Source organism: Monodelphis domestica, chromosome 6, assembly GCF_027887165.1.
Source record: "Monodelphis domestica isolate mMonDom1 chromosome 6, mMonDom1.pri, whole genome shotgun sequence".
Taxonomy (NCBI): Eukaryota; Metazoa; Chordata; class Mammalia; order Didelphimorphia; family Didelphidae; genus Monodelphis; species Monodelphis domestica.
Genome location: NC_077232.1, coordinates 184247616 through 184263157, shown reverse-complemented (window position 1 = coordinate 184263157; position 15542 = coordinate 184247616). Strand labels below are relative to the sequence as shown.

Here is a 15542-nt window from a genome sequence, read left to right as displayed (position 1 = left end):
AACATGGCCTAGACCTGAGTCTTAAGAGAGAGAGATCAGTCAGTCAGTCTTTTATCACTCACCACAAGGTCTGTCTAAGCAAGGATTCTAGTGACAGAGTCTCCTCAGAGAGAGTTTCAGCCAGAGTCCTCCTCAAAGAGCCTTCCAGCCAGAGACTGTTCCAAAGGGCCTCTCTCAAGAGCCTCCAGAGGGACAGAGTCCTCTCAGAGGAGCTCCAGCGAGACCTCCTTAGAGATTGTCCTCCAAGAGCTTCCCTTCTCCAGAGCCTCTCCTCAAGAGATTCTTCCCAAGCAATCCTCATAAGAGATTTCTGCTTTTTCTTATATAGGGGGTTTTCTCCTATGTCACCTCCCCTAAGTTCTTCCATCTACCAATCACTGTAGACATTTTTCCAAAGGACAACCCATTCTAAAAACACTGCTGGGTCGATTTAATCCCTTTAGTAAGTTTGAATCAGAAAAAAACTTCTGAATAAGTTTTCACCTCTTTGCTCCTGGCAAGTTTACAAGTTGCCTGACCTTTAATAGGTACTTAGCACCCCTTTGTATTAGTTCTAAAAATAGGCATGGCTTAAAGAACTTTTTGCCTCACTGTAAGTATGGGCCCAAGTACCCTCATTGTTTAGCAAGGAGTTTTTTCCCCTAAAGCAGTCCTAAGTATGGGTGGAGTAGAGGTCCTCCCATTTCTGATCCAAGTAGAGTTCTCACATCCAAATGTGGAATGTTCCCAGTAGGGAATTGTTCCAATTGAGAATTCATCGATGGGGAAATTTTTAACATTCACAAGTCTGAGAAATTTCAAGATTTACACATCTCTAACACTTAAGGTAGACAAATTACCTGCTGTGACCTTCAGTTTTCTCTTTGGTAAAATGGAGAGAGAGGAATTCTTAAAGTGTCTGTCTTAGAGATTTTTGTTTCTGTTGTCAGTTTTGGACAGAGGAAGAAACTTCTCTTAGAAAGCAGATAGTAGGGGCAGCTGGGTAGCTCAGTGGATTGAGAGCCAGGCCTAGAGGTAGGAGGTCGTGGGTTCAAATGTGGCCTCAGATACTTCTAGCTGTGTGACCCTGGGCAAGTCACTTAAACCCCATTGCCTAGCCCTCACCACTCTTTTGCCTTGGAACCAATACATAGTATTGATTCTAAGGTGAAAGGTAAGAGTTTAAAAAAAAAATAAAGCAGATTGTCACCTGCTTTATCCACTAAGGGTTGCCTGGGACAGCATCAAGCAGTCACAAAGACAGGTCAGAGGCAGGTCTTGAACTCAGATTGGAGTCTAATTGTTTCTAACTCTAACATTTTACCTACCATGCTCTGCTGCCCTTCACTAGGTTGTTGTGAAGCTCATTGAGATAATTTATTTAATCATTCTGCAATCTTTAGCATGCTACATGAATATTAATCATTATTATTTTAGCTCTGGGCTGCAATGGAGAGAGCACTGGACCTGAATTCAAATCCACCGTCAGACACTTATTAACTGTGCACTTGGACAAAAATTCAGTTTTCTTAACCATAAAATGATGATAATAATACCTCCCAGGGTTGTTGTGAGGATCAAATGAGAAAATAATTGTAAAACACTTAGCACAGTGTCTATGGCTTAATAGGTACCTAAGTCATGCTTGTTTCCTTTGCTCCTTTAGATCAGAGTTTGTTTTTTTTTCTCTCTCACTTTAACCTTTACCTTCTATCTTAGAATCAATACTGAGGATTAATTCTCAGGCATAAGAGGAGTAAGGGCTAAGCAATAGGGGTTAAGTGACTTACCCAGAGTCACACAGGTAGGAAAAATTTGAGGCCAGATTTTCCTGGTTCTCAATACACTGAGCCATCCAGGTGCCCTGAGGAGTTCTTAACCATTTTTGTGTCATAGATCCCTTGTGCTGTCTGAAAACTATCCACTCCTTATAATAATGTTTTTAAGTGCATAAAAATTTATAGGATTAAAAATATATTGAAATACTGTGATCAAAATGTTTTTTAAAACAAGTTGATGGACCTCAAGTTTAGAACCCATTAGACAAATTATATTATATAGCAGTGGTTATACAAGGTTTTCCAGCTTGATTAAGACTTCTTCTATACTGAAAATCTTAAGACTTATGTTTTCAGTCATTAATTTTTCTTTAATTTTTAGAATGAGCTGTGTACTTAGTTGCTTTCTAGACTTGGATAATTTTCAATTTTGGGAAGGAGAAGTTAAGAAAGGAAGTAATTGTCCTTTTTGGACAATTAGTACTATTTCAGGAAGTGATTTCCCAGAACAGGAAGTATAGGATCATGTCCTTTTTGCACATGTCTGTTGAAGGCCATATTCTCAAATAATTAAATCTTCTTGAGTTTGCTGCAGCCCTTTCTAATCTTGTTACACTGAGTTGGGTGGAGAATGTAGTTTCCAAGACCTGATTCTGTTATTCCAAGTATCTCTATTGTTATTGATCAGGAAATAGCTAAATCTGATCTTCTAAAGAATGGTCTGAATAGGGTGGAGTAGTTTTGAAATTCACACTAGTCAGTGAACTCCCCATATCATACAGGGTAAATCCAATCTGTTGCTAGTCTTATCTCAGAATATTCCCTTTGTACTTTCTCCTTTCCATGTCTTTATAATTTTCTTCCCCTGCGGTTAGGATGTTGTCTTCCCCCCATTCATTCTTTTTTTTTGTCATCTTTCTGCCTGTGCCATCCTTGTCATCTTCCCCATCTCTTTCCATGTTTTCCACCTTCCCCCCCCCCCCCAATATTTCCAGTTCCAGCTCACAGTCCTTCTTTTTTGTGGAATCTCCTCCCACCACATTAGCCCTCAGTGATGTCTCTTTTCTATCTCTCAGTAACTCTAGATATTATGGGGGTTGAGTTGGGAGAAAAGAGCTACAACTGTGTCTGGAAAGCCACAGGGAAAAACAGGTGCTTCCTGGGCCCATTTGAGAGTGTGCGACAAGCATGGTGTCAGGGCTGGTGTTGATGGAATGACTGGTTAGACCTGGTCTGAGAGGCAAAATTGAGGGAGTGTGGAAAGAGGTGTTGATAATGGTGAGAAGTGAGACTGTGGGAAGGGCAGATTCTAGCTGTTTGCCAAGTAAGCTTAGAGAGAGTGTGATGGGTGAATCCATTTGGAGTGATGATTAAAATGAGTGGACACAGATGACTGTGCAAATGCCTGATCTGGATGTGAAAAGTCAAAGACAGAGCTCAAGTTCTGATGGTACAATTGGACCTGGGTGATGAGGAAGGCTGAATCTGGAGGGATGTCAGGGACTGAGGTCCTAGTGTTCCAATGACACAGAGATTTACCAGCAGGAGAGAGCAGTGAAGATAGATGTAACATCAGGTGCTGTCCCATGGCATAAATTATAAGCTTGCTGAGTGCCTGGGACTGCTCGGGACCCTAGCAAGAGCACTGACCCTGGAGTCTGAGGACTGGGGTTCAAATCCTGTGATGCTGGCTGCCTGGGTAACTTTGGGGAAGTTTCTTAACCCCCATGGACCTCAGTTTCCTGCTTTGTAAAAGGAAGAGACTGAACTAGATTTGCTCCTCAAGTATTGTTCAAGCTTAAATCTAGGATTCTATGATTCTTCTAGTACTATTTCAGGAAGGGATTTCCCAGAACAGGAAGTATAGGATCATCCATGACTTAGGGCATGCCAAAGTGGGCAAGTGTGGGGTACTCTCCCCCCTTTTAACTCACAGTACTCAAAATGTGGTTCCTACTAACATTCCTCATGTAATTTTCTTTATTCTTATTTGTCTCTTACATTAATGTTAACTTTTCACGTGTTTGTGCTTTGTCTCCTTCCAATGGAAGCTACTTGAATTATATAGCAAGTGCTCAACATACCCACTGGTTTAGAAACAAAAAGACTTGGGTTCAAATTCTGTCCTGAACAAGGCAAGTCATTTAACTTCCCTGGGTTTCTATTTTCCTCCTTTATAAAAAGAGAGGCCAACTTTAAATCTATTTAAATCTTTAAATCAATCTAGACTTAAGCTATCTCTAAGTCTCTTCTATTCGCAAGTCCCTCTTCTGGAAATAAATCTTTCTAGCAGGTTCTGCTTTGGGGGCTTTTAAACTCCATTTTTGCCCCACTGGAGCTTCTCAGGAAGCACAGTGAGCTCCCACCATTTAAAACCCTGGGACACCTGGCATGGCAGGAGATTTAATGTGGCTTGACATGCTGGCACCCTGAATTAGGGTGTTGGCTCTGGTAGCCCCAGAGAACTCATTTCTATGGAGATTAAAACAAGAAAATGATGGAACATAAAACACCTTTATTTTCTCCTTATACTTAAATGGAATGAAGACAGTAATTAAAGCCAGACCAGAAGATGAGTTCTGATTGTTAATTGCTGAGGGAGGTATAGCATTTTAATATCTCCTGATTCATTTGGAGAGCTAGGCAAGAGACACGTGTTCTGTTCTTTTTGCCCATGGTATAATGCTGTCAATTTGAGAACTAATCATTTTTGGACGTGCCAGAAAGATGTGTTATTTTAAAGCTGAAATTGTAATAGTTTCCTCTCTAGGCAGGAGCTGAAGGAAAAAATGCACAGTAGCCGCTTGTCAGAGCAGGTAGCTACAGAGAATGGCTTTCATTGAGGGCCAAGGCTGATTAATATAGTGACTCAAATAATCCACATATTGTGAATTCAACCCTCTCAAATTTTTTCATTCATGGTTTGTTGTTTGGTCCAGTTAATTGAACAATTAAATTTGAAGGTTTAGAACAGAGGGCTCAGTGGGGCCCCATCTTAGCTTTGAATATTCTGATTTTCAATTACAAAACTACAGGATCACAAAATGCTCCATATCAGGGTGGCTGACTTCAGATTATTGCTATTGCTTTGGTCATAATTGAGTTACTTTTTAGTTATTGGAAGGGATGGACCAAACATAAAGAGCCCTTTGGATCTGGATTGGAGGATTTGGCTTCCAATCCTGTGTATAATTGAAAATCTGTTACCCTAAAAAAGAACTACATTTCTCTAGAACCCACTAACTTCCGGTCATTACATCCTTCCTGTAGACAGGGAATAAATATTCAGTGGGCGGTGCTGCTCACTCTCTTTGGCTTCATGGCAAGGATGGTAAGTGTGGGAATTTTAAAGAGGCTTATTAGCCATGGGCACGTGGTTGGTTTTTATTTTGTATCCCTTTTATTCCTTTATTTCTAATGATCTCTAATAAATCTCCAATAATAAATTTTCAATTATACACTTGGCTCTCTTATTTATTATTTGGGTGACCCTGACTATGTCTTTTCCTATCTAGGTTTCAGATTCCTCACCTGTAAAAATAAAGGTGGATTAGATTGATAGGAATTCTTAATCTCTTTGGTGTCATGGATCCCTTTGGTAGTCTCGTGAAGCCTATAGATTCTTTTCTTATAACAGTGTTTTTAAATGTATCAAATGTATCAAATAAATAGCATTACAAAAGAATCTAAATTGAAATAGTTATTAAAATTTTTTTCAGATTTGTCTTGAAATTCATCCATAGACCCCCTGGATTAAATAATCTTTATGGACTTTTGTCTTTAAGTTCCATGGGGGAGTAGGGTTTATGATGTTTAATAAGGAAGGTTCATGAATCAAACAAAAAACAATAAAAAAAACATGAATATCAGTTGCATAACAAATGATTATACTGGTCAGAGTGAGAATGTGATTTCACTTAGAAGCATAAGGCATAGTCCCCTCACCTCAAGGAATTAATATTGTGCTGGGAGAAGGTAAAATAATGGAGCCACGGGTGTCTAATAATACGGGGAAACATACAGTAATTCTTAAATGATATGGATTGATTTCAGAGAAGGAAGAGAGTGCTGGGGGTTGATGTACTTGCAAGAAGGAGACTGGTTGAGAATTGAATCTTAAAGAATGGGAAAGATTCCAATAGGAAGAGAGGGAATGAAAATGAATAAGTTGATTTTGGAGAACAATAAACAGAAGAGTCTGTAAAGATGAAATATGTCACTTATCTTCTACCAAAAAGATGATGAACTTAAATCAGAGAGATACATACATTTCTGGGCATGGCCTATGTGGGAATTTGGTTTGGCTGTCTATATACTGTGATAAGACTTTTATTTTTTATTTCCTCAATAGAGGAGGAGCAGTGAAAGAGATTATAAATGATTGTAAAAATAAATAAATTTATTTTAAAATAAAACCCCCTGGCTGGATTGGAGGATTGTGCTGGGGTATAATCTAGATTATGGAGCACCTTGAATGCTAAACATTGGAATTTGGATGTATTTAAGCTAGGAAGTTCATTGAAAATAGTCTTTTACTCCAGTTGCTCATCAGGGAATATTAACTTTTCCCAAAATTGTCATCACTGAACTACGTAGTGTCACTTTTTGTAAGGATCCAAATCTTTGCCTTCCATTGTTACTGGTTGAGTCAACGAACAGACAAACTAATGGGAACCATTTTAGTTGACTGCCATGATCAAAGAACTAGGCAAGTGGGAGTATGCTTATTGACCTAATGAGCAGACCCTTAGCCTATACCTCACTTTATGTGATTCAACAGGTTTACGTATACATAAAGGCATTAGTAGTCCATCTTACAGAAAGCTATTTCACTACACTAGGAATTCTTAACCTGGAACCTGTGAACTTGTTTTTAAAACTTGTTTGTAACTGTACTTCAATAATGAACTTATAGTGTACATGTCTATGTGAACTCTCTCTTTCTTTCTTTCTTTCTTTCTTTCTTTCTTTCTTTCTTTCTTTCTTTCTTTCTTTCTTTCTTTCTTTCTTTCTTCATTTGTTTATTCATTCATTTGGTTGTTTGTTCATTTATTTATTTGTTTATTCATTCATTCATTCGTTTGCTCATTTATTTATTACTTTATTAAAACTCTTACCTTCCATCTTGGAATCAATACTGTGCATTGGTTCCAAGGCAGAAGAGTGGTAAGGGTTAGGCAATGGGGTTTAAGTGACTTGCCTAGGGTCACCCAGCTGGGAAGTGTCTGAGGCCAGATTTGAACCTAGGACCTCCCATCTCAATCCACTGAGCTACCCAGCTGCCCCCAAGCTGAATCTTTATGTATGTAGTGCTGGGAAGAAATTGGAGATCAGATAAATGAAGATGGTCATTGAAAGTAGTCCTATCTTTCCCCAATTCTGGCATTTGCATGCTCTTTGAAATCATTTTGCAAATCAGTTAGAATAGGATAAGAGATGCTATTTTCTAATGAAATGGAATGTCAATTGGATATTAGAGGAAGGATTCTTATGTCCAGACTGTCTTATGCAGTTGAAGGAACCACACCTAGAGGTTACTTACTAGGACACATTTTGAAAACATTTGTGAATGGACATTGAGTTGGGCCTAGAACTGAGTCAAAGGAAGAGAATGGCTTGAGTTGCTTTTAGGAAACCGATCTCAAATCTCTCCTCAAACAAAGGCCAATCTTTTTAATGCTAACATTTGTGTGTTATTGAGTAACTCGTATCCTAGAGGAGTACACCCATACACTTGAATGTGAGGATCCCCCAAAGGACAACAGAAAGCTGTAAAGTGGGTATGGGTTAACTTAACACATTGCAAACAAAGGGTTACAGGGGGAAAATAATGTCAGGGTTGTCAGTCAGTCAATAATTATTAAGTTCCTACTATGTACTGGGCACTATGCTAAGTCCTGGTAATACAAATACAAAAAGAAAAGGCAGTCCCTACCCACAAGAAGCTGATAATCAAATAAGGGAAGACAATACACAAAAGGAAGATGAAAAGTGGTTGAGGTCAGAGAGGGGGAGGTCTAGAGTTGGGGGGTGATGGAGAAGTTCAGAGGTGTGTATCTGGGTGAAAATGGAGGTTATCATTCAAAAAAAGCACAAGCAAAAATGAAAATGAGTTGATCATGTAATAAGAGCAAAATGATCACTGATGGGATAGCCCTTGTGCTCCTTTGTTATCACTGATATATCAAAAAAAAGGCAAAGAAGTGCCCTAGAACCCTGGGTGAATCTATCACAGGTTCTGGACAAGAGCTACCTGAGAAGGGAAGGCATGGATGAGGGGTTGTGGTACATTATTGCTGGAAGTAAGATGGCAGATCTGTTGGAGTACTAAAGATAGCACCATACAAAGTAAAATCAGATAATCATGACATTTGGTGCTAGAAATAAACCTCTAGTGATCTAGTCAAGTTTCCATCTAATAATTTTACAGATAAATAAGATTCCAGTCACTCTATGGCCTCTGGAATAGAGAAGTGAAGTGTTGATTCACGGGGGAAAAATGACTTACCCCAAGGTAACAGAAATAGTAGCAAAGCAAAGATTTTAAACCCAGGGCTTCTGATGTCAAAGTCAACACTCTTTCCACCAATTCCACCCTTTGCTACCCTCTCTTACTAAAGATTTGGCTTCACTGGTTGGTTCTGACCAGTGATTGTATATTAATGGATTTCCAGAAATTATTATGCAGAGATAGGCAGTGAGGTGAGAGAAACTTCACACCTGGGACCCAGATGTCCCTAAGTAAGGGAGAACCTCCAAAAGACCTATAGCACAACTCTCCTTTTCTAGAGTCCCTTACCTCTAAACACCCCATCAGAAATAAGATTTTTGGTATTTTTTTTTTTGTGGTCTCATTTCCAACTGAACACTTACTAAGCCACATGATCCAAGAAAGAGAAAAAGCCACTTGTTTTGTTCATAGACCTAGGCCAAGGAAAATTTATCTCAGTTTCCTTTCTCCTCTTCTTTCTAAAATATTTTCCCATATATAACCCCCTGAGGTTCTTAGGATCCCATTGTTTAAGCCTATTCTTAGGGAAGTTAAGTCGATAAGCATTTATTAAGCATCATTTAAAGTGCTGTCACTTAAAGCTTTGGTGTGGATTTCAATTCTTTTCTTTTCTTTTTTTTTTTAAACCCTTACCTTCCATCTTGGAGTCAATACTGTGTATTGGCTCCAAGGCAGAAGAGTGGTAAGGGCTAGGCAATGGGGGTCAAGTGACTTGCCCAGGGTCACACAGCTGGGAAGTGTCTGAGGCTAGATTTGAACCTAGGACCTCCAGTCTCTAGGCTTTGCTCTCAATCCACTGAGCCACCCAGCTGCCCCCTGTGAATTTCAATTCTTTATGACCACCAGGGACAATCAAATTTCTGGTCTTATATTAAATAGAATGGTTTCATCCATTTTAAAGGAATTTGAAACATCAGAGAATTGTTAGGAAAGGAAGGGACACACAGGAGATTTCTTTGGGAAACTTGTATTTGCCTACCATGTCTGAAAATACATGGAAAAGGATGACCATAAGATTATAGATTTAGAGCTTGAAAGAAACTTTAGATGCCATCTAAACCAACTCTCCCATTTTATAGATAGGGACACAGGTTTGAGGAGTAACTTGACATAGGCCATGTAGGTGAGCAGAGATAGGCTCAGATCTTCTGATTCCCAATCCAGTGATTTTTCTTTAAAACATTATACACATAATCATCAATAAGAGGAAACATATATATTAAGAACATAAAAAGATTGTTTATGAAACTGTGAGCTCCTGTTACACATAAGTTTTTTTTTTAACCTTTACCTTTGGTCTTAGACTCAATACTATGTATTGGTTTCAAGGCAAAAGAACAGTAAGGGCTAGGCAAGAGGGGGTAAGGGACTTGACCAGGATAACACAGCTAGGAAGGGTCTGAGGTCACATTTGAACTCAGGACCTCCTATTTCCAGACCTGGCTTTCTATACACTGAGTCACCTAGCTGACTCTACATATATAGTTTGTTTTTGAAAAGTCTGAATTAAAATTTAACATGGTAAATGTTATGACTTGTGGATTTGAATTTTTGAGACAAAATCCATCTTTTCTATCTTTATTTATAATCATTTAGTCTTCCATTAATATGTTTATATATTAGATTACAAAGTTTCTTTCTCCTTCCTCCCCTCATACTCGGGGACATGTCACATCAAGACTAAGATGTAGCACTCCAAAATGAACAAGTTCCAATGGGCAGCAGGGCATTAAAAATGAATCCATTACCAGTCCTCAGTTGAATTTATTACTCATTTTTTAGCTCCTGTGTAAGTATACATCCGAATCAGAAATACCCCAAATCTCAAATCTAAAAGGGATGTGAGGACATGACCAAAATACATGATCTGGACAGGCATGATTAGTTTTTAAAATTGTGGCCCTAGTAACTAAAAAAAATCTTTAAATATCTACCCATAAAACTAGCCATGACTATCTTTCCCCCTTTTCATACTAGTGTCCTATGTCTAGACTGCCTTACCAAGAAAAAATAAAAACTCAAGAGTTCAGCTTCTGACGAATGCTGCTTGGCAGAGTCAAGAACTGAAAACGTATTTTATTTCTCTTGTAACAGAGCTGTCTATTTTTTGGTGCAATCATTAAGAAAAAAAAAGTTCCTAAGCTCCAGGGTATTTTTGATGAAAAAGGAAGATTCTTTCTTGACTGAAATCCAGAGATGTCTAACTTAGCTTCCTGTGGTTCCATTGGTTGGGTAGTTTTTCTAACAAGAAGTAACCCTGGAGTGATAGTATTTAGGTTGTTTCCTGCCTGTGGTTCTTTTGGAGGTCAGCTAGTTCAAGAGGATGGATCATGTGTGTGGATGTCAGGACTAGAGGCGGTGGGAAGAGACATTTAGTCTTATAAATCACCATCAGAGTCTTCAATGATGTCTGAAGAACAAAGATAGTTTTTTTTCCTTCTCAAAATGATGGAAGAGTGAAGAATATGTTAACCTTTGGGAATAAGGAGGCTGAGCATTTTCCCATGCTGGACCAATAGTACCACCTGGTTTAGATCAAGCTGATGTGATTTTGACCTTTGCATGAACTTCATTGGATGGCACATTGCTAAAGTTTATGGAATAGTCCTCTTAGGTGATATAAAAAACCCACCACCCCCAAACTCACAACAAAACCAAGTAAAGCATGGATTTGTGGTTGAGGAATTTGTTGAAAATGAAAATATGAAGCAAAGGGAAGAAAGTAGGAGGAAAGCCTTTTTTTATTCTCCTCTGGATGATCTATGTCTATATTGATGAAGTTTACAGATGTCAATAAAAGAAAAGCTAGTAAAACCTCATTCAGTTTTGAGAAATTTCATTCAGAAATTGTGATATTTGGACAGGATTTGGGTTGAAGCTTAGCAGTTCTGAAGTATCTTCTAATTAGAAAATTCTGAGTTTATGCAAAGGCTGGGAAGGCTGGTGTTTAACCTCTAGGACAACTAACCATTCTTAAGCTCATTAATGACATCCACTTGTAGATAATGTGTTATATATTTTCTTATATATTAGTGTTTTTACATAGAAACAGTTTATTAGTGTTTCATGATGCATTCATTTTTCATTTAACAAATAATTTTTATTTGTTAGAAGCAAAGCACTGAGCTAGACGCTAGAGGAAATGACAAGTTTAGGCAAGTTGTGGTTATTGCCTTCATAGAACATATAGTAGGATAGGGAGTTATTGCTTAAACACAAGTAAGAATAACATATATGTAATTCATGTCAACCCTAATGGCATCCATGATATCCAAACCTTGTTTATTGGCTGTAGAGGGTTTACTCACCTACAGAAAAGAAAATCTGATCTATTTTTACCAAATCCAAGCTAGTTATATCTTCTACTCAGGATTATAGAGTGCCCTGAGGGAAGTTGGACAAGTCTCTTCTTTATGGCCATTGGTTCAAGCCCTGAAAAGCAGTATTCCTTCTGCCATTAGGCTCTGGGGACTGCAATCCAATTCTATTTAGTGACTTAAAATCAATTAGTTTTTTAAAGGAAAGTTTACTTTAAAGATATAGCAAGAAAAAATACAAACATTCTCCACCACTCCCTAGCACCTCAGGGGTATGCTCTCTTCTACATCATCATCCCATTCTCTGGGAGAGTAAGCTCAACTAAGCTCATTTCTTACAATTCCAAATGCATATTCAGTTGTGGCATGAGTGCCAGATGCATCCCTGTCTTAGCTGCCTCTGGCTTGGGTCTCAAATGTCTTTCTTGAAAATTACTCCTTGCTCCTTGGGGCATTGATAATGAACTGACTGAAAATCCAATGGCCTTGGAACATCAGAATGTTGAATCACCTCCAGATTTCTTAAAAGCCACAAAGTTGTTGAGCTTTTACTCCCTTTGCTTTAGATGAAAAAGAACAAGGAGACCAAGATTTGTGGCCTTTGAGGAGTATACCAGGTTAACTCAGAGGGGAAGAAGGTCTCAAAACCTTTCTCTTTACAGTAAGGCTTCTCAGATTTGCTCAGTAGATATCTTATGATAATGCCTCCAGAATGGACTATTTTACACAGGCGACTGTGCTTTCATCAGTATTCTATGATTGATGTCCATAACCAGCTTTCATTTTGATGAAAGTTATAATAGGTAAACCTTGTACTTTATCTACAGATGGCTTGTTTAAATGCCATATGCACTCTCTCCCTGCACCTATACACACTTTTCTAGTAATTCAACTAGGACACTTAATAATGTCTAAATTGTCGACATCTTAGGGGTAGAGAGAAGTGTCATTTGTGCAATGTACATGACCTTGAAAGTGATCAAGAGGAAGAATTAAAAACTTTTTAAAGCGACTATTCCCTCTGGAGTGGAATATGGAAAGAAATGAGCTGTCCTGTCCCAACCTCTGTAAGAGTTTAAATTTAGGTTTTATACTAAATATGATAGTTATAAAGTAATATTGTAGTTGCCGAATTTAAAATATTATAGTTTAAGTCAAAATGACTTTTAGCAGCTTTTATTTTACAAAGAGGTGGAAAGAGTGAAAGTGGAAAAATGTAGCTAAAGAGATATATTTTAACAAGCCTACCAGCCCTTCTCTAGTGAAATGAGATTCAGTCTTGAATGTGGCTTCCCCATATCCCTTGTTCCATGTGGATTTCCAGGAAACCCTCAATCAGAAGTCCCAGTAGTATCTTCAGCCAGAGTTCTACCAGCACAGCCTCCTCCAAAGCCAAGACAGGAATCTCAGCCACTCACCTAGCAAGCTGAAGCAGGATCCAGTGGAAAAGCCTCCTCTGAGCCAAGGCAGGGATATCCAGAACAAGCCTCTCCAAATGCCAGGAAGAGAATGAAAGCTAGATCATGGTGTTGGTCTCTTTTTATACCCTTTTTTTCTACATCACTTCCTGTCACTCCTTCTTCACAGAGACTAATGGCACTCTTTTAGTTTGTCTAGCACTGCCCAAGGAGGGGGTGGGGATGGGCAGTGGCTTTTGGAGTTGTCATTTACTCTAGTAAGTGACTTATGAACTCTCATACTTAATGGTAAGTAGGGATACTTTTAAGTTCTTGATTTGATTAGATAAAAATAGACAAGGGGAGAGTTAATCCTATCTTCATGCCTCAGATACCTTATCTGTTTGTCAAGTATTGAGGGAATATGGGATCTCCTGTAAATGTGGTAAACATGCCTTAACAGTGAAGCTCCCAAATACTTCTCTTTTCCCTTACATTCTTTCTTGCCTGAGGACCTCTGTGCCTCAGGAGAAGGACCTTGCAGGCCACACTTCTTTGTAATCACTTCTATTTGTTGTTTATATTAATTTATAGGAAATTCTTTTGTGGCTTATAAAGTTGGAGGCAGGAACCAGACATAGCCTTTAGCTAGTTCTTATTCTTCTGATGGGGCAAAAGTAAATTAGGTTTGATTGTCTGTGTCTATAAAAAGACAAGATCAATATTTTGAGGGGGAGAGTTAGCCTTTTGTGGAAGAAGTATTGGATAAAGATGTCATGTACAGTAATGCAGAAGAAAGGCTGGATACTTGGTGAATCTAATGAAAGCCAAGTCCAAGGGTGGCTTCTTTAAAGGACCTTCCCTGAATACCACCCTTTTCCCTTTCCTTCAGTTGGGGCTAAAGGTTATCCTACCAAAGGCTTGGGTAACTGAGATCCAGTTGTATACTTCTCTCTCCAGTAACTGAAACCTGGTACCTGAGCCTTAAACGACCCTTCCCTTGCTTTGGCTTCTCCAGACTCATGAATGTTTCATTTCCGGTCTTGGATTTTCTTTTGTATTAATTAAGATATGCTATGATAAAGTCCTATCATTTTATGCACTAATATGAGCCTCCACTGTGAGATAATTTATACTATTCAGGCATGGAGCAAAAATAGATCAAAGCAAAGATATTAAATGATATGACATAATAAGAAAAATAGCAATTGATTATGGAAGTGTGTGCCCTAAGTTACAGAGATTTAATCTATGTATCTTATCAGTGTGAAGAGTGGACATACATGTAGAAAATTCAGGTGCAGGGGGAGATGTAGGGAGTACATAGCAAAGGATATGAGTACAATTTATGTTTCTGTTGCTATAGGGCTACCAATGCTTTCTGATGTTCTTTAGTGGCCTGCTCACTTTTGTTCTTATGTGGCAAGTAGTTCCTATTGGGCATGCCCTTCTGGTCTTTTGATCTCTGCCTGGTATTGATCTGTGGTCTTTTGGTCACTGCTACATATTGCTTCATTTAGGACAATATTGCTGTAGATATTTTTTTTTGGTTATGTGGTCATGAAGCTCCTCTCTGTTTTTAGCTTCTGGTCTCAGCTGCAAAGCTATCTCTTCTTTATAAAATGAAGATTAAGCATTGCTTTCAGGGTTGTATGGGAACCCACTGCACACTGTCCAGACCCAGGGCACCAGGAGGTGTGAGGTGATCTTGTCAGCTGCTTGGCTGTCTTCTCCAACTGCCCCTTCAGTTGGGAATTGTTGGGGGGAAGGGTGTCCAATCACTAGGAGAAGAGGTAAGTCTTTCCTCAGGAGCAAAGTCTTGACCAGACCTCTCCTTAGGATATTTCAGTATTAAGAGCTAATTGCCTCTCTCTCTCTGGCAGAAACTCTTGCTCTCCTCAGATTCCAGAACATCTCCTGGGGTCCCTCTCTCACTGTGGCTGAGACTCCATCAATTTCCCAGACTGTAACTCCAGTTCTATGGTTTGAAACATCTTGGAGCCTCCATTCCCATGGAATCTCCTATGGATCAGAATCACAGTCCTTTGTCCTAGTTAGGTATCTGATAACTATCTGAAAGTCCTTGCAATCTCTGCCAATTTCTCAATACCAATTCATACCTCTTAAAAAATTTTTTTTAGCAGTAATTCCTTTCAACAAACTGCCAAATGCTATTTGCATCTCAGCCTCCTTGGTTTTTTTTTTCCTTCCAGTTTTGTCATCTAAGATCCTTAGGCTGCCCATGCAAAAAAAATTGGAGAAACAAAAGGCAAAGAGAGAAAAAAAGTGGTAGAGCCATCATTCCTTCCTTTATTCCATTAAATCCCTAATTTCTATGTGGTTGTTTGTCAACAAGCTTCCCTTTTTTTGAGCTGCCCAACACAAAGATAAAAATGGAGGGGAAAGACATCTAAATATAATACAGGTAAAGCAGGAGTGTGGCAAAAGAGAGATCTGGAGCTTGTGAAGAAAGAGAGAACACAATTAACACAATTCACCTGGGAAACACAGGGAAGGTTTGACTTTTGAAGAAATGGCTCTTGAGTTGAACCTTGAAAGA

At 38.7% G+C, this 15542-nt stretch overlaps 1 protein-coding gene across 3 annotated transcripts in view; it reads left to right on the top strand.

Annotated features, from left to right (window-relative positions):
- The window catches only part of IQCM (IQ motif containing M), a 524263-nt gene that overhangs the window by 61460 nt on the left and 447261 nt on the right, over positions 1-15542 (top strand). Inside the window, exon 3 of one of the 3 annotated variants that reach the window (XM_056802759.1) lies at positions 12910-13113. The exons of the other annotated variants lie outside the window; for them this stretch is intronic. The gene's annotated coding sequence lies outside the window, so the exon portion shown is untranslated. The remainder of the gene's footprint in view (positions 1-12909; positions 13114-15542) is intronic. 3 annotated transcript variants of the gene reach the window in all.